Raw genomic sequence first — 13,832 nt, forward strand, 5'->3', positions numbered from 1 at the left:
AAGGGAATGTAAATGATAGCCAGATCATAATGCCCCACCAAGAATCCCCCATTATCTTGATGTTAGTGCTTGACCTAAAGACGACATTAATCAAGCCATAATGGCAAAGACTCCCCCCCGGCACCTTGTAGACCCTCCCTAGCATGTGAGAACTCTGTCGAAATCCCCCATTCCTTCACCACCTCCCCCCAACCGTGGGGTATATAACATGCCCACCTTCACAACCCGGGGCAGCAGCTCTTCCTGCCCACGGGTTCTGTCCCCGTGCTTTAATAAACCACCATTTTGCACCAATGACGTCTTAAGAATTCTTTCTTTAGTCGTTGGCTCCGAACCTCCTCACCACACCGAACCTGACTTAAGGTTCTGGGACTTCATCAGTCTCTGGAGCTGAGGAGCCCCTCCGGCTTCCACACGGAGTTCCCTAGGGCTTGCGTAAGCCCAGATGATCCGTCTGAACTCCCAAATAACGAGGCGCTACCACAGCCAACATTTAATTTGGATATTCTGACTCTTTCTACTAAAGACCTAATTTCTTTCCTAAAACTGCGGTTTCTGGGTGTAGTTACAAAAACGCAAGTGCCCGTGCCCTGAGCGCACTCTACCCTCACGCTTTGTCTACGTTGCTCCTCGGGTTAAAAAACAAAATTCACCCGAGTCCTTTGGAAGGTCTAATCGGCTTTATTAAGCGGCTCATGAATTAGGGAGCATCCCGTCCAGTGAGTGAAAGGGAGCTCGGGGAAACTGTGACTAAACGGAAGGTTTTTATAGGAAGGCCCTGGAGTCAAGGACGTAATTAGCAAAAGAAAAGAAAGGATCATTTCAGGCGGGGTCACCTTCCCTCCGAGGGAAGACCAGGGGGTCTTATCCTAGGGTGGGAGGAGTGTGGAGGGAGAGGCCCCAGGGGAGGGCTTACCTCATTGGAGAGGACGGAGCATCCTCCCCGGTTGCGTTCTGGGGGAGACTGGGACTGAAGTTAGTTGGGGATGGAGCCCCGTTCAGTGGCTTGGCCTAAGCGATTCCACTGTGGGCCCGTGGTTTTCTTGCTAACACGCGGAAGCTGATACCCTGATACACACTCAGTCTGGGGTGGCCCCAGGCTCCTGGGCAGGGGCCCGAGGACGGAGCTGTCGCCCCACGGGTGGCAGAACGTGGCCTGGCCGGACTCGCCTTCGGAGCTGGAAATGGCGTCTTTCTGGAAAAATTTCCTGGGCAGTAAGCGAGGGCAGCTGGGTAAGTGGGTGATTGAAGAAAATCCTGGCCACTGCAGGATGGTCCCAGTGGGATGACCCTGTTAGGGGACGGTGAGCAGAGGGACGTCTTTTCCTCCCTGAGGGCCGCCGAGCCCCCTGTGCTGCGAGCTTGTGGGGGAGGGACAGGGTGTCTGCCCTGGGCTCCGTGGACACGGGGCCCAGGAAGGGGGCCTCGAGAGATGGCACCTGCAGGGTTAGCTCCGGTAGGGACTGAAGGCCAGAGCAAGGAGGGGTGGCTGTTGGGTCAGAGACACCCCTGGGCCTGGGGAAGAAGAGGGGGGCCGTAGGAGGAGGCTTCAGCTGGAGTCTTGGCAGAGCAGGTGGCCAAGGGCTAGCCTGCGGCCGGTCGGTCCTGGCTGAATGAGGGGGCGCTGCTGATTCCCGGGCTACTGAGCTCACTCCGAGCTCACTCCGAGCTCACTCTGAGATGGAAGAAAAAACCAGAAAAACTAGTTTTGTGACCTGATACACTGCTTTCTTCTTGTTTGTACTTTTCCAACTGAACTCTGCATGCTTTGCTGCAGGAAACTCCGAGGTCTCTCCACCCCTTGGCACAAAGCAGCAGGCCCTCGGTGCCATGCCCGCGTCGGCTGGGTCCTGCTGGTGGTCCCAGGCCCCTCTCTGAACGGGGCGCGCGAGGATGTTCTGAACTCGGCTGTCCTCTCTTGTTTCCTGTCCAGGGCGAACATCCAGCAGTCACGTTCGTCAGGGAAGAAGCCACCTCCATCTTATCACAATTCCCGAAACGCGTTTGCTTTCCGTTCCCGCCTCGTTGGATGTGAACGGCGAGCCCTGGTTTCTGGCTGATGTGTGGCATTCGTTTCTGTAAAGGTCGGTGGGGCAGATGAGCTCGGCATTGTGCTCCCAACGGCCCTGTTTCTTGTCTAGGAAGGGCACGGACCAGGAAGGCAAACGAGACTTTGGCCATCCCGGCGCCAAGCTCGGCTGGTACCCAGAGCTGGGCACGCGGCTTCCCCACAAGGGGACCTCATTTCCCTGCCTCTTCCTACCTTGCCAGCCCAGGGACCAAGGGCACTGGGAATACGCACAGTTTATTCTTGGGAGTCATCTGAGAATCATCAGTGACGACACGACTTAAAACCAGAACACGGGTCTGCTCTGTCCTTCTTGTGTACACAGGACAAATGCAGAACAGCTTCACATTTTGTTTTGTTTTATTTTATTTTATTTTTTATGTATTTGAGGGAGAGACAGAGAGAGGCAGAGGGAGAGGGAGGCTCGCTAAAACGTCCGCTGGCACTCCTGCGCACCGAGCCCGGTTGTCTGTATGGGGAGGCGGCTGGAGCTGCGGGCCTGGGCGCTCTCCAGGGACAGACAAGGCTCCTTCACCGCCTCCTTCCTGCGGCTGGTTTCTGCTGACGTAGGAGAGCTTCCGCCCTCTCTTCTGAAGTCGGGTCCGCCAGGTGATGGTGGCAGCATGGAATCCCAGGACGGTGACTTGATGCGCAATTTCCGGGCACGCGGTGAGGTGGTCAGGTTCCCCCCAGAGAAGGCACGTCCGGGCTTGGCTAACGTACACGCAGGGAGCCCTTTCCCATCACCTGCACCTGCACCTGCTTTGTCTAACCGGCCGGACTGCGCCGTTCCCAGAAGCCCCGCCTTGCACAGAAGTTGCTCAGGTCCAGGAGGGCTCCAGACACCAGGCCAAGCCCTTCCGCGGAGCACAATGGGGACATGAGCCCAGCGCTCCTCCCTCCTGCGGGGCTGGGCCCTGCTGTCCCAGCCTATGCTGCTGCCCCCTGGAGTTTGGGGTGCAGGCCGTGACAGAGGGGGGAGGCTATAGCAGGCTGGGTGGGGGCATCTCGACCCCTGAAAGGGCTCCGTGAGGCCCTCCATGCTCCGGCTTTGGGGACCTGTTCTGTGACATCCTTCCAGGCAAATGAAGCCCGGCTGCCCCCGAGGCTGGTGAGGTTTGCATGGGGCTGGGTGGGAGGCACAGGATTATTCCCTGGTCGGGCGCTTCAGGCAGAGATGTGGGGCAAGCTGTGGGGCCAAAGACTGTCAGCAAAGCCCCGGAATCTGGGGCAGAGCCTGGAGCAGATTCTCCCTCTCTCAGAGGCACCCAGCCCTGCAGACCCCTCCATCTCAGACTTCTGGCCTCCCGCACTGAGAGGTCGTGTGTTTCTGTTGTTTTAAGCCTCTGGGGGTGCTTTGTCACGGCAGCCCTAGGACCTTTGTATAAGGATCATGCCCAGAGACCAGTTCTGTGCCCTGGTTTCTGTCCCGGGGACAAGCTTGCTCGGGGAGAAGCCCCACTGCCTCCGAGCTGGACCCCCTGTCCCCGGGCTTCACCCCGTGTGCCACACGCTTCTGCCCCTTTGACGGCTGACCCCAGACTCTGGGTCGGGCAGGGTTTCCTGAGCCGCTGGGACAGACAGGACTCCCGTAGGGCGGAAGCCGGAGGCCCCAGGGTGGCTTCTGGTCCTGAAACTTCTAGCTGTTGAGGAGCATGCCTCCTCCTGCTGGCTGGTGGAACACCGGGTTCCCAGGAAGGTCTCTAGAAGGAAGAGCTCTGTGGGGGAAACGTAGCACAGCTGATTCAAGCCGTTCCCCTCTGACCCAGGGGCTGGGACATGCCTGGGCACCTGCCACCTCCACCCTCATCCGGGGCTTTCTCTGTCCTGTGCTGTGGCGGCCGGTTCTCGTGGACGTCTGCTCTAGCTGCCCAAGCGGGTACAGCCAACACCCCCTCCGCCCTTCCTGGGCAGATGCGCGTCCACGCTCAGATCCGACCCTTCCTTCCCGCTCAGGACTTGGATGCGTCTGTGTTACCAATTCCTCTTCTCTTTTCTCCCGATGAGGACATAGTGGACATAGCTAAACATTTTCCCCTGGCTGGCTTTCCTACATCGAGCCCCCAGTGTTTCTGAGATGCTAGTGCCCCCGGGGCCGATATCGAGCTATTTGGAAGGCAGATTGGCATTTATAACCAAATGAATACTGAAATTATCCACAAAGCGAACGCCAATGGTGACCAACAGCAATAAAACCAAGGACATTGGAAACTGTGCCTTCCTGATGTTTCATACAAGATCGGCTGCCAAATGCTAGAGTCTGCACCGCACTTGAAAAACACGTCCCCAAACATGTGCCGCCTGCTCCCAGCCTTGTCTCTCAAGCGGTCCTCTGAGCAAAGCAAGGACAGGAGAGTTGTCTTGGATTTTCTGGAATGAAGAATGTGGAAGAACCTGGCCCACAGGGGTCCCAGTGCATGAGCGGTTGATCTAAGGTGGTCCGAAAAGTCTCGTGGGGGAGCCCTGCCCCTCAGTTCGAAGGACAAATGGCCTCTGAGTGGTGGAAACTCTTCTGGAGATGATCTTTTAACTCCCCCCTCCCACCCCTGCCCAGAGTAGAAGGTCGATCAGACCAACTCCCTGACCACGCTGGGCTCTGCTGGGATGAGATCCAGGCTGGTCCACCTCAAAGCTGGAAGGGCTCCAGGGCTGGCGGAGCAAGAAGAGGATCTGGAACAGGGGCCTTGGTAGAGCCTGGCTCTGCCCTCTGCCAGCTGTGTGGCCTCAGGCAAGTTCCTGAACTCTTTGAGCCTCAGTGTCCTCATCTGTAAAATGGGTATGAGAATGATCTCGACCTTCCAGTTTGTATAGCGGCGATCAGAATAGACTGACCGTAAGTCCTAAGCAGGTATATCTGTGAGGCCAACGCATACACCAGCAGCTGGCTGTGGGCAGCGGCGGGGGAGGGGCAGCTGCCCGGGGCCCCTGAGTGACAAGAGGACAGGCATTCCGGGGAGCAGAGCCCCGCAAAGGGAACGCTAGATAAACCCTACCTGCTTCACAGTATTTGTTTCCTACCTCGGTTCTCTCGATCAGAATGGAAATGTCATGTCAGACTCACACGGTGGGTTCCTTTTCCTGCCAAAACGCCTCTTCTAAGCAGTGAACAAGAAAGTCGTTTGAGTGAATAAAGCCAAAAGCCCATTTGGCAAGAATGCTGTTTTGGAAAACGATCAGCAGTGTGGGTTGGCATGAGGCTTTCTGTGCATTTCCATTATTTCTCTAGCTCCGCGTAACCCTGACTGAGCCGTGTTCCGAGGAGTGAAGTCTGGGCGGCAGATGGACAGAGATTTTTCTCAAACTTCCTTTGGAGACAATTTGGAAGTACACAGAGAGGAAAAAAAACGCCCCTTGTTTTACCTTTTCTGTTTTGAGAGGTTTCGTATGCAGACACAATTTTAAATCTTCCCCTCTCCCCTTCCAGCGAGGTGTTTGAGGTGGTGGAGCAGGAATGGGAAGGAACTGCTATTTCTTGAGGGATTTCTCTCCCCAAAGCGCAGACCACATCCTCCCTGTGCTTTTCACCACCCATAATTCAAGAAGTGCGCGGATGGGGTTTTTGCTAAGGAGTGTGTGTGTGCACGCGCGTGTGCGCGCGTGTGAGACATGCTATGTAGGGGTGTTCAAGAGACCTGCAGTGAACACCAGTTGGGATTAATTCTGTGAGAGTCAAGAGGCAGAGTCCCGAGTTCTCAGCCAGCTCAGTTCTCTGCCCGGCCGGGTCCGCCACCGGCCGACTGACTGACAGACGGATGCGTTCCACTCCTGCTGAGCGCCCCCTCTAGCCAGACGGCGGTCGAGGCGCTGGGAATCCAGCACTCAAAATGCAGGAATAAAGCCTGGCTGTGGGTAACTGACCTTTTGGGCAGGGGTGGAGAGTGGAGGCTCCGGAGATGCCCCACTGCAGGCGGCCACACCCGGTCCATCAGCCGTGGCGGGGGCCGGGGACCTGTCCGGGGACTTGTCCGGGACTCTCCCGCCGTGCTTCTGACGTCCTTGTCCTGTCTCTGGCTCCGCACCCCTGGCTCCCCCGTGCAGACAAGAACCCCCAGCTCCGCCTTCTTTTGGGAGAACAGATACAGCTGGCTTCCGACGGAGGCTGTGCCGCCGATCGCTGGTGGCCCCGGGTCAGCTCGATCCCCTCTGAGACTCCGTCTCCACATACGTCAGACGGCGCTGACACCTTTCCACAGAGATGGCATGAGAACAGGGACAGAGTTACTGTCCAGCGACGGCCCACCAGGCTTACAGTTTTTCTTGGCATCTCAGACCCGAGGAGCTCTAAGGGAAAGCTCCGGCCCCGGGTGGAGTTGCCCCACAGACCAGGCTGGCTGGGAGAGGTCAGGGTGAGGCGTGAGGAGATCCCAGGGTTTTCTTAGCTCGCCAGGGGGTGGAGACCCTTCTTTTGTTGGACAACTGGCTGTCATGTCTGGGTCTGGGTCTGGGTCTCTGTGTTCCAGCTGGCCCTTCTGTCCTGGGGAGGGTCTAGAAGTCCTGAGCTGCCAGGGGCACTGGGGTCCACCATCTCTGACCCGGGAAGAGCCTGAGTGCAGAGGCCACCGGATACCCACCTGCCTGCCTTTGGGTTCAGCTCATAGCGGGCCCGGGCAGGGGGAGGTTGGGGGGTGGGGAGGTGGCCTGCAGAGAGCGCTCCACAGAGGGAAGGGACTGCCTGCCTTTCTGGATTGATTGGTTTCTGGGGACACTACAGGCCCACCTTAAAGCTGGGTACCTCCGTCTGACAAGAGCCCAGGGACACTCCTGCAGTTAGTCCCTAACTTGGGGGACCGTCAAGTCAGGCCATACCCGCCTGCAGAAGGCCATTCAGCCAGGCAGTAGGTGGTGAAGCCATGGCCCCGCCCCGAAGGCCTGACAGCAGAGCTCCGGGCCTGCCACTGGAAGCCCCGAATGCCGGTGCCGGGAAAAGTCAGAATCAGGTGGAGCTGGGGGCGAGGTGGATGGGGCTGCCCCGCAGGGTCGCAGCCTGCCTGAAGGGAGGAGGGGCGCTCCTGCGGGGGCCACCGCTTGGCCCAGAGGTCCTCACACTCCCTGGTGCTCTGTCCAGGCCTGCGTCTCCTCTGTCCCTGCTCCATCACCTCTGGCCGCCCCCTGCACCACCTCTGTCGCACCCCCTTTCCTCAGGCGGTGCTCTCTGGGAGCTGGTGTGCCGCAGGCCGTGTGGGGGTGCTGCCAGTTCCCAGGTATGGAGGTGGAGAGGCGGCAGGGGACCCAGTGTGGCCCGGACCTGCTGTTCCTGCAGCAGCAGCTGGAGGCAGGAGGCGGGGCTCCTTCACCTGCTGCTGGGGTCACGTGCAGATGCCCCGCACCGCCGAGCTGCCCTTACAGCGCAGTGGGCGCTCTGGGTGACGCGGGAGTCCGTGCGCAGGCATGCCCAGGGGAAGGCCAGCCTGGGCCATCGGCCTTCCGGATCCCCAGACCGAGGAAGGGTTTCTGCTGATTGTCTCCCCGTTTTCCAGAATGCACCGTCCAATGTCCCGAGTTAGAGGCCCTAGTCTGGTAGTTCTCACTTTCTAATGAACTTAAGAATCAACCAGGGGGAGGGAGAGGGGCCTGCGTGGCTCAGCTGGCTGGGCAGGAGGCTTTGAATTTCTGCTCAGCTCCTGATCTCAGGGTTGCGGGATCGAGCCCGACTCCAGCTCCGCGCTCAGTGGGGGGCCTGCTGGAGAGTCTCTCCCTTTCCCTCTGCCCCTCCCCCCACTCATTCTCTCTCTCTCTCTCTCATAAATAAATAAATTTTTTAAAAAAGAACCGCCCAGGGTGGGCAACAGCTCAGGGAGTGTAGACGGACAGCCCAACCCAAGGAAGTGTGGTTCTGAGGTCCAGTTCTGGAGCTCAGGGTTCTCTGTGTTGACCGTGACCTCCCAGGACTCTGCGGCAGGCGAGGCAGGAGCTCCTTCCAGAGGCCTCCTGACCCACACTTGGAGAGGGATGACTGGGGGAACGGTCAGAGGGACAAGCAGCAGAGATGCTGATGAGCAAAAGTGGCGGCCTGCCTGTGTTTTCAGGGGCGTGCCGCATTTAGAAGATGTGCCTGAAGCTGGATAATAAATCGTAAACTCAACCCATGCAGCCTCCAGCCCCCTTGCCCCACCTCCTCTGCGGCAGACCCACGAGCTTGGGCTCTGAAGAGCTCGTGAAAATAAGGTACATCGGTAACAGCCTGTGGAAGTTTTCCCTCTGTCCACGGTTTCCACCACGAACACTCTCGGGTGGTGGCTGAGCGACCTTGGCTGGTCCCACCGATTGCATTCAGAAGCAGCCTTCAATTACAGGCGTAGCTGCGCGCGGAGACTGGTACAGATGCTCACTGAAGCCCCGAGAACTGGATAAAAATCAAGTTCCGCATACTCAGGGAAAGCAACGAGGCTTCCTTCTGGATTCTGAGCAGCCGTTACCAACCGCGACCTCTCGGCGGCCACCAGATGTCAGTATAGTGCAGGTCCAGCAGGACCCGCCGCCAGACAAAGCCAAGGGCTCCGGGAGAGCCGCTCTCGCAAGTCCAAAGCCCCAGGAATAAACGACGGGTCCACACCTGCAAAATCATGGCGGCCTGTATTCCTGCCTTTGCCAGAGCGCGAGCAAGTGTTTGGGGGAACTTGCTTCCTAGTCTCGAGAACATTCACGAGATCTCCAAAGGATCGAAGAAAGCAGAAAGCAAAAATTTACCTCTGTTGACCTCAGTGGAAGGCCTCAAAGTAAGTATAGGCTTAAGAAAAGGCAAAGAAATCTGACATGATCTGGTGTTCCAGAACCTTCTAGAAAGATGTTTGGGGCTATAAACGGTGTCTATAGCATGTTGTTGATATTTTTAAAAAATAGGTTAAATTAACATGTATAATGTGATCCTTTTATAAAATGTACATTCTATACATTTTAATTAAAAAAAATATTTTCTTTGGTACACAAATAATGAAGTTTTTGAGGAAGCAAACTGCGTGGCTTCTTTCACACAAAGTTATACCCATGGAAACATTTTTAAACTTTCTCTGTGGTGACGGGCGTTTCAGGTTGTCCTTCCGTGGGGGGTGTCTCTTTCTGGGGCTAGAACGGGGGTAGACCAGGTGTCCCCTTTATACCTTGTCCTGTATTTTTTTTGACCTTAGTTTTTCCGAGTCCAGCACACAAGGAACAGTTGCTTAAGAAATATGAATTAAATAAAGAGATCAATGAGATTTAACCACGTCCCACAGACACTTACGTGGAGCGGGGACTAAGACACACACGCACGTGTGCGCGCGCGCACACACACACACACACTTCTAATAAGTATGGTTAGTATTGTTCTTTTGCCAGGGATGCTCTGCTCCCTCCTCCTCCTTAGTTAGATTGACTTATGCTTATGCACTAGTATCTCCAGGAGGCCTTCTTCTTCTTCTTCTTCTTTTTTTTTAATTAATTAACTAATTAATTTGACACAGAGAGAGATCACAAGTAGGCCGAGAGGCAGGCAGAGAGAGAGGAAGGGAAGCAGGCTCCCTGCTGAGCAGAGAGCCTGTTGCGGGGCCCGATCCCAGGACCCCGATATCATGACCTGAGCCGAAGGCAGAGGCTTAACCCACCGAGCCTCCTGGGTGGCCCAGGAGGCCTTCTTGAGTTCTTCCTGTTGCCTAGGGACACCATTCATGTTGCAGTCCCAGGACCTTTGCACAGTCAGAGCATAGGGCTCTCTGAACGTTCCAGGCTATCTGAATGTTCCAGAAAATAGGCCTGTGCAGAGCAGCCCTCCATCAGTGGTGGATGGGAGATGGTGCTAAACACCCAGGTCCTTTCCCCTTGGCAGGACCCTAGGTCCCCCAGACATGCCCGGGGTGGGGGGAGCTAGAGCCTCGACAGTGGCAACCAGGCACCACCAATGGGCTCCTTCTCTCCTCTGTTGCATCTCTCCATCCCCTACCAGTGCTACTTGGGGTCACCTCCCAAATAGACTGTTAGATCAACTTCTTGTCTCAAGGGTTGCCCCTGGAGAAATGAAGCCTAGAGCCGGGAGCTCCCCTACCCTAGCACACACTGCATTAGATCTGCCCGTTTTCTGGTCTGTGTGCTCCCCAGGCTGTGCGCCCTGTGACAACAGTGGCCATGTCTAGGTCCAGCTCCGTCCCTGGAGCAGAACAGCTTCTCAGTAATGTTTTTTAGGGACCTCTTGAGTCTCTCCAGAATTCACTTTATAGTTATTGGCTTGAAAGAAGGGGAGCTTGTTGCTTCCAGACTCTTCTTTGCCTAACTAATTGGAGACTAGTTTTGCTCAAAATCCACCCCTGAGCAGAAGAGGCCAACAAATTCTAGATTTGATTCAGTCTGTGACCTATTAGAGTTGTTTTCTCCTCCTTCCTTCTTCTCTCCCTTCCTTCCTCTGCCTCCTTCCTCCCCTCCCCCCCTTCCCTTACGTTCTTCTGCTTATCCCACCCCAAATCCTCCCTCTTCTGGGTTTGGATACTGATCCCTGCACAGGTCTCCCATAGGAGCGGGCTTTCCCCACTGCTGCGTCTGTCCAACCAGCTCCTGTTCCTCCTGCCGGGAATGCCCCTCCCCCCACCCCCTTCCCCACGCGCTCCTTCCGGCCTCCACCGACTCCGGTTCATCCTTCCCGACCCAGAGCATCATTTTCTCTGAAAAGCTTCCCTTTACCCCCAGGCAGATGTTGCTGCACGGCTTCCGCAGATGCTGGTGGTGTCTGCTACAGCTCGAACAGCAGCACTCTTTAGCTAAGGTCAGCGAGGACAGTGCCATGACCCGATGGCTAAGGACAGGACCCTGCGGCCAGACGGCTGAGGTCCTCATCTCCGCCCCACCACCCCTGCGCTGTGTGCCTCCAGCAAGTTACTTTACCTCCCCAGACCACAGTTTCTTTATTTGAAGTTGAAGACAACACCGTATCCTCCCGCAGAGCAGGGTGGGCTGTCGCGGGATGAGGTCGCAGACACAGCGCCTGTGAAGCACGTGGCACGGAGCCCAGCCCAGAAAACACTCGGTAGACCTCGGCTATTGCATTATTTTTTCATGATGCAGGAGGAAGAGCCATGTGCATTTCTGCGGAAGTTTCCCTTTAGTGTGAGGATTTTGTCCAGTTCTCCTTATAGCTAAGAATCAAAAATTCTGGGGGCCTGGACAGGAAAGGGTGTTGTGGTCTGAGATGGTGCCCTGTGAAGTGAAAATATACTGACCCAAAAGTGAAATGAACGTGGGTGAACTCGTGTAATGCACACATTTAGCACACAGCTAAAAGAAACATATTTTTTTTCTTTTATTTTTAAGTGATCTCTACCCCCAACATGGGCCTCGAACTCACAACCCCGAGATCTAGAGTCAGGTGCTCCACCCCACGGAGGAAGTCTGCCAGGCGCGCTCAGAATGTGCACATTTTTCACGTGAGGCTTTTCCCCACATTCTTTACTCCAGCGGGTGGCCAGGTGTCTGCAGTTAGACCAGCCCCTCTCCCTTCTGTAGGAGCTTCTCTCTGCACTCGGTCCCTGGGCATATACTGTTCCTTCTGTTCCCTGTTCCCTGGGCAGTCTCCCCCATTTCTGTCCCCGGGTCCTTCGAGACTTGGCTGACGCACCTGCTCGGAAATTGCTTTGTTTAAACAGAGGAGCGGACCCGGCCGCTGGGCTCCTCTCCCGCTGGGCGGGGCTCGGTTGCTGACCTGGACCTTGACCCCTTGCGTTAACCAAGAGCATCTTCTCTGCCTTTCCCACCGTGTGGTTTCCCTTTCCCTCTTGGTCCTTGCTCGGAGTTTACAATAACCCCCTCTCAGCAGCATAATTCCTCCATTTTATTTCTTCAAATGTTACCAGCCTCACAGTTGCAACTTGTTGCCTTTCACTGATCATTAGCTCTTAAAGGTATTATTTTTTTAAAAAAGAAAAATGTTAACACCTACCTTCATTCTTGACCCATTTTCTATTTCTGGAATTCCGCGTTCCTTCGGGCACAGCTGTTTATGCCTGGAAACTTTTCATTTTCTGAAAAACTTCCCGTAATATTTCAGGTTGTTTGGGTGTGGCTGGCGACACGTTCTCTCAGCTTCTGTTTGTCCAAACAAACATGCTCTGATTTCATTTTTCTTTTTTTTTTTTTTTTAAGATTTTATTTATTTATTTGACAGGCAGAGATCACAAGTAGGCAGAGAGGCAGGCAGAGAGAGGAGGAAGCAGGATCCTTGTGGAGGAGATCATGACCTGAGCCGAAGGCAGAGGCTTTAACCCACTGAGCCACCCAGGCGCCCCTTATTTCATTTTTCTTAATGATATTTTCTCTGGATGTGAAATCCTAGGTTGACAGATTCTTCTGTTTTTTTTTTTTTTTTCAAAGATGTTGTTCCATTAGCATAAGGCCTCCTTTATTTGTGATGAGAAAGAAAGAGTTCATACATCGTATCCATGCTCCCCTGTAGGGGCTGTATGGGATGTCTCTCTTTCTCGGGCTTTTTTTTAGTTTTTAAATATTTTATTAATTTGTTTATTTAGAGACAGGGCGCACATGCTTGTGTGCGGGTGGGGGTGGGGAGGGCAGAGGGAGAGAGAAGCTCTAGCAGACTTCCCACTGTGCCTGGAGCCCGAAGCAGGTCTCAGTCAGATCCCATGACCCTGAGATCCTGACCTGAGCTAAAACCAAGAGTCAGACACTCAACTGACTGAGACGCCCCTTTCTGACTCTTTAAGACGACTTATTTTTCCCTAGTTCGCAGCACTTTGGTATCATGTACCTTGGGGTGACTTTCTTCATGTTTTTCCTGAGGGTTGGTGAGTTTCTGCTTCTCTTTGTTTTTTGTTTTTTTGTTTTTTTAAAGATTTTATTTATTTATTTGACAGAGAGAAATCACAAGTAAGCAGAGTGGCAGGCAGAGAGAGAGAGAGGAGGAAGCAGGCTCCCTGCTGAGCAGAGAGCCCGATGCGGGGCTCGATCCCAGGACCCTGAGATCATGACCTGAGCTGAAGGCAGCGGCTTAACCACTGAGCCACCCAGGCGCCCTCTGCTTCTCTTTGAATCTGGAAATATTTTGGCCATTATTTCTTGTCTTTCTCTTTCTCTTCGTAGTGGAGGTAATTAACACAGTGCAGCGTTAGTTTCAGGAGTGCGCACGGCTCGGTGCTTCCTCGCTTCCGCGACACCTGGGGCTCCTCACGGCAGGTGTCCTTTATCCCCGCCCCGATTTCCTGCGCCACCGCCCACCTCCCCTCTGGGGACATTCCGTGTGTTCTCTAGAGCTAAGAATCTGTTTTTCTTTAAAAGATGTTATTTTTAACTAATCTCCACTCCATGTCGGGCTCAAACTTATCACCCCCAGACCAAGAGCTGCTCACTCTACGGGCTGAGCCAGCCAGGTGCCCCCGAAGAGCCTGTTTCTTGGTTCCTCTCTCTCATTTTTCTTTGTTCATCAGTTGCTGAAATTCCACATACAAATGAGATCTTGGTTTACGTCTCTCTCTGTCCGACTTATCGCCCTCAGCACAACACCCTCTACGGCCACCCATGTTGGTGTAAATGGCAAGATTTTATTCCTTTTCATGGCTGAGTATTTGGCCATTATTTCTTCAAACGTTTTTTATGCTCTAATATCTCTTTCCTCTTCCTTTGAGACTCTGATTACTTGTGTATTAGGCCACTTTATTTTGTCCCATGGGCTCCTGGGGGTCTCCTCAGTTTCCTTCCGCCAGATCCAGCCAGTGAGTATTTCATCCCACACACTGCTTTTTTCTGTTCTAAAATTTCCACTGTGTTTTTTCTTTCTTTCTTTCTTTTTTTT

The sequence above is a fragment of the Mustela nivalis genome (genome assembly GCF_964662115.1).
Source record: "Mustela nivalis genome assembly, chromosome: 1".
NCBI classification, from domain to species: domain Eukaryota; kingdom Metazoa; phylum Chordata; class Mammalia; order Carnivora; family Mustelidae; genus Mustela; species Mustela nivalis.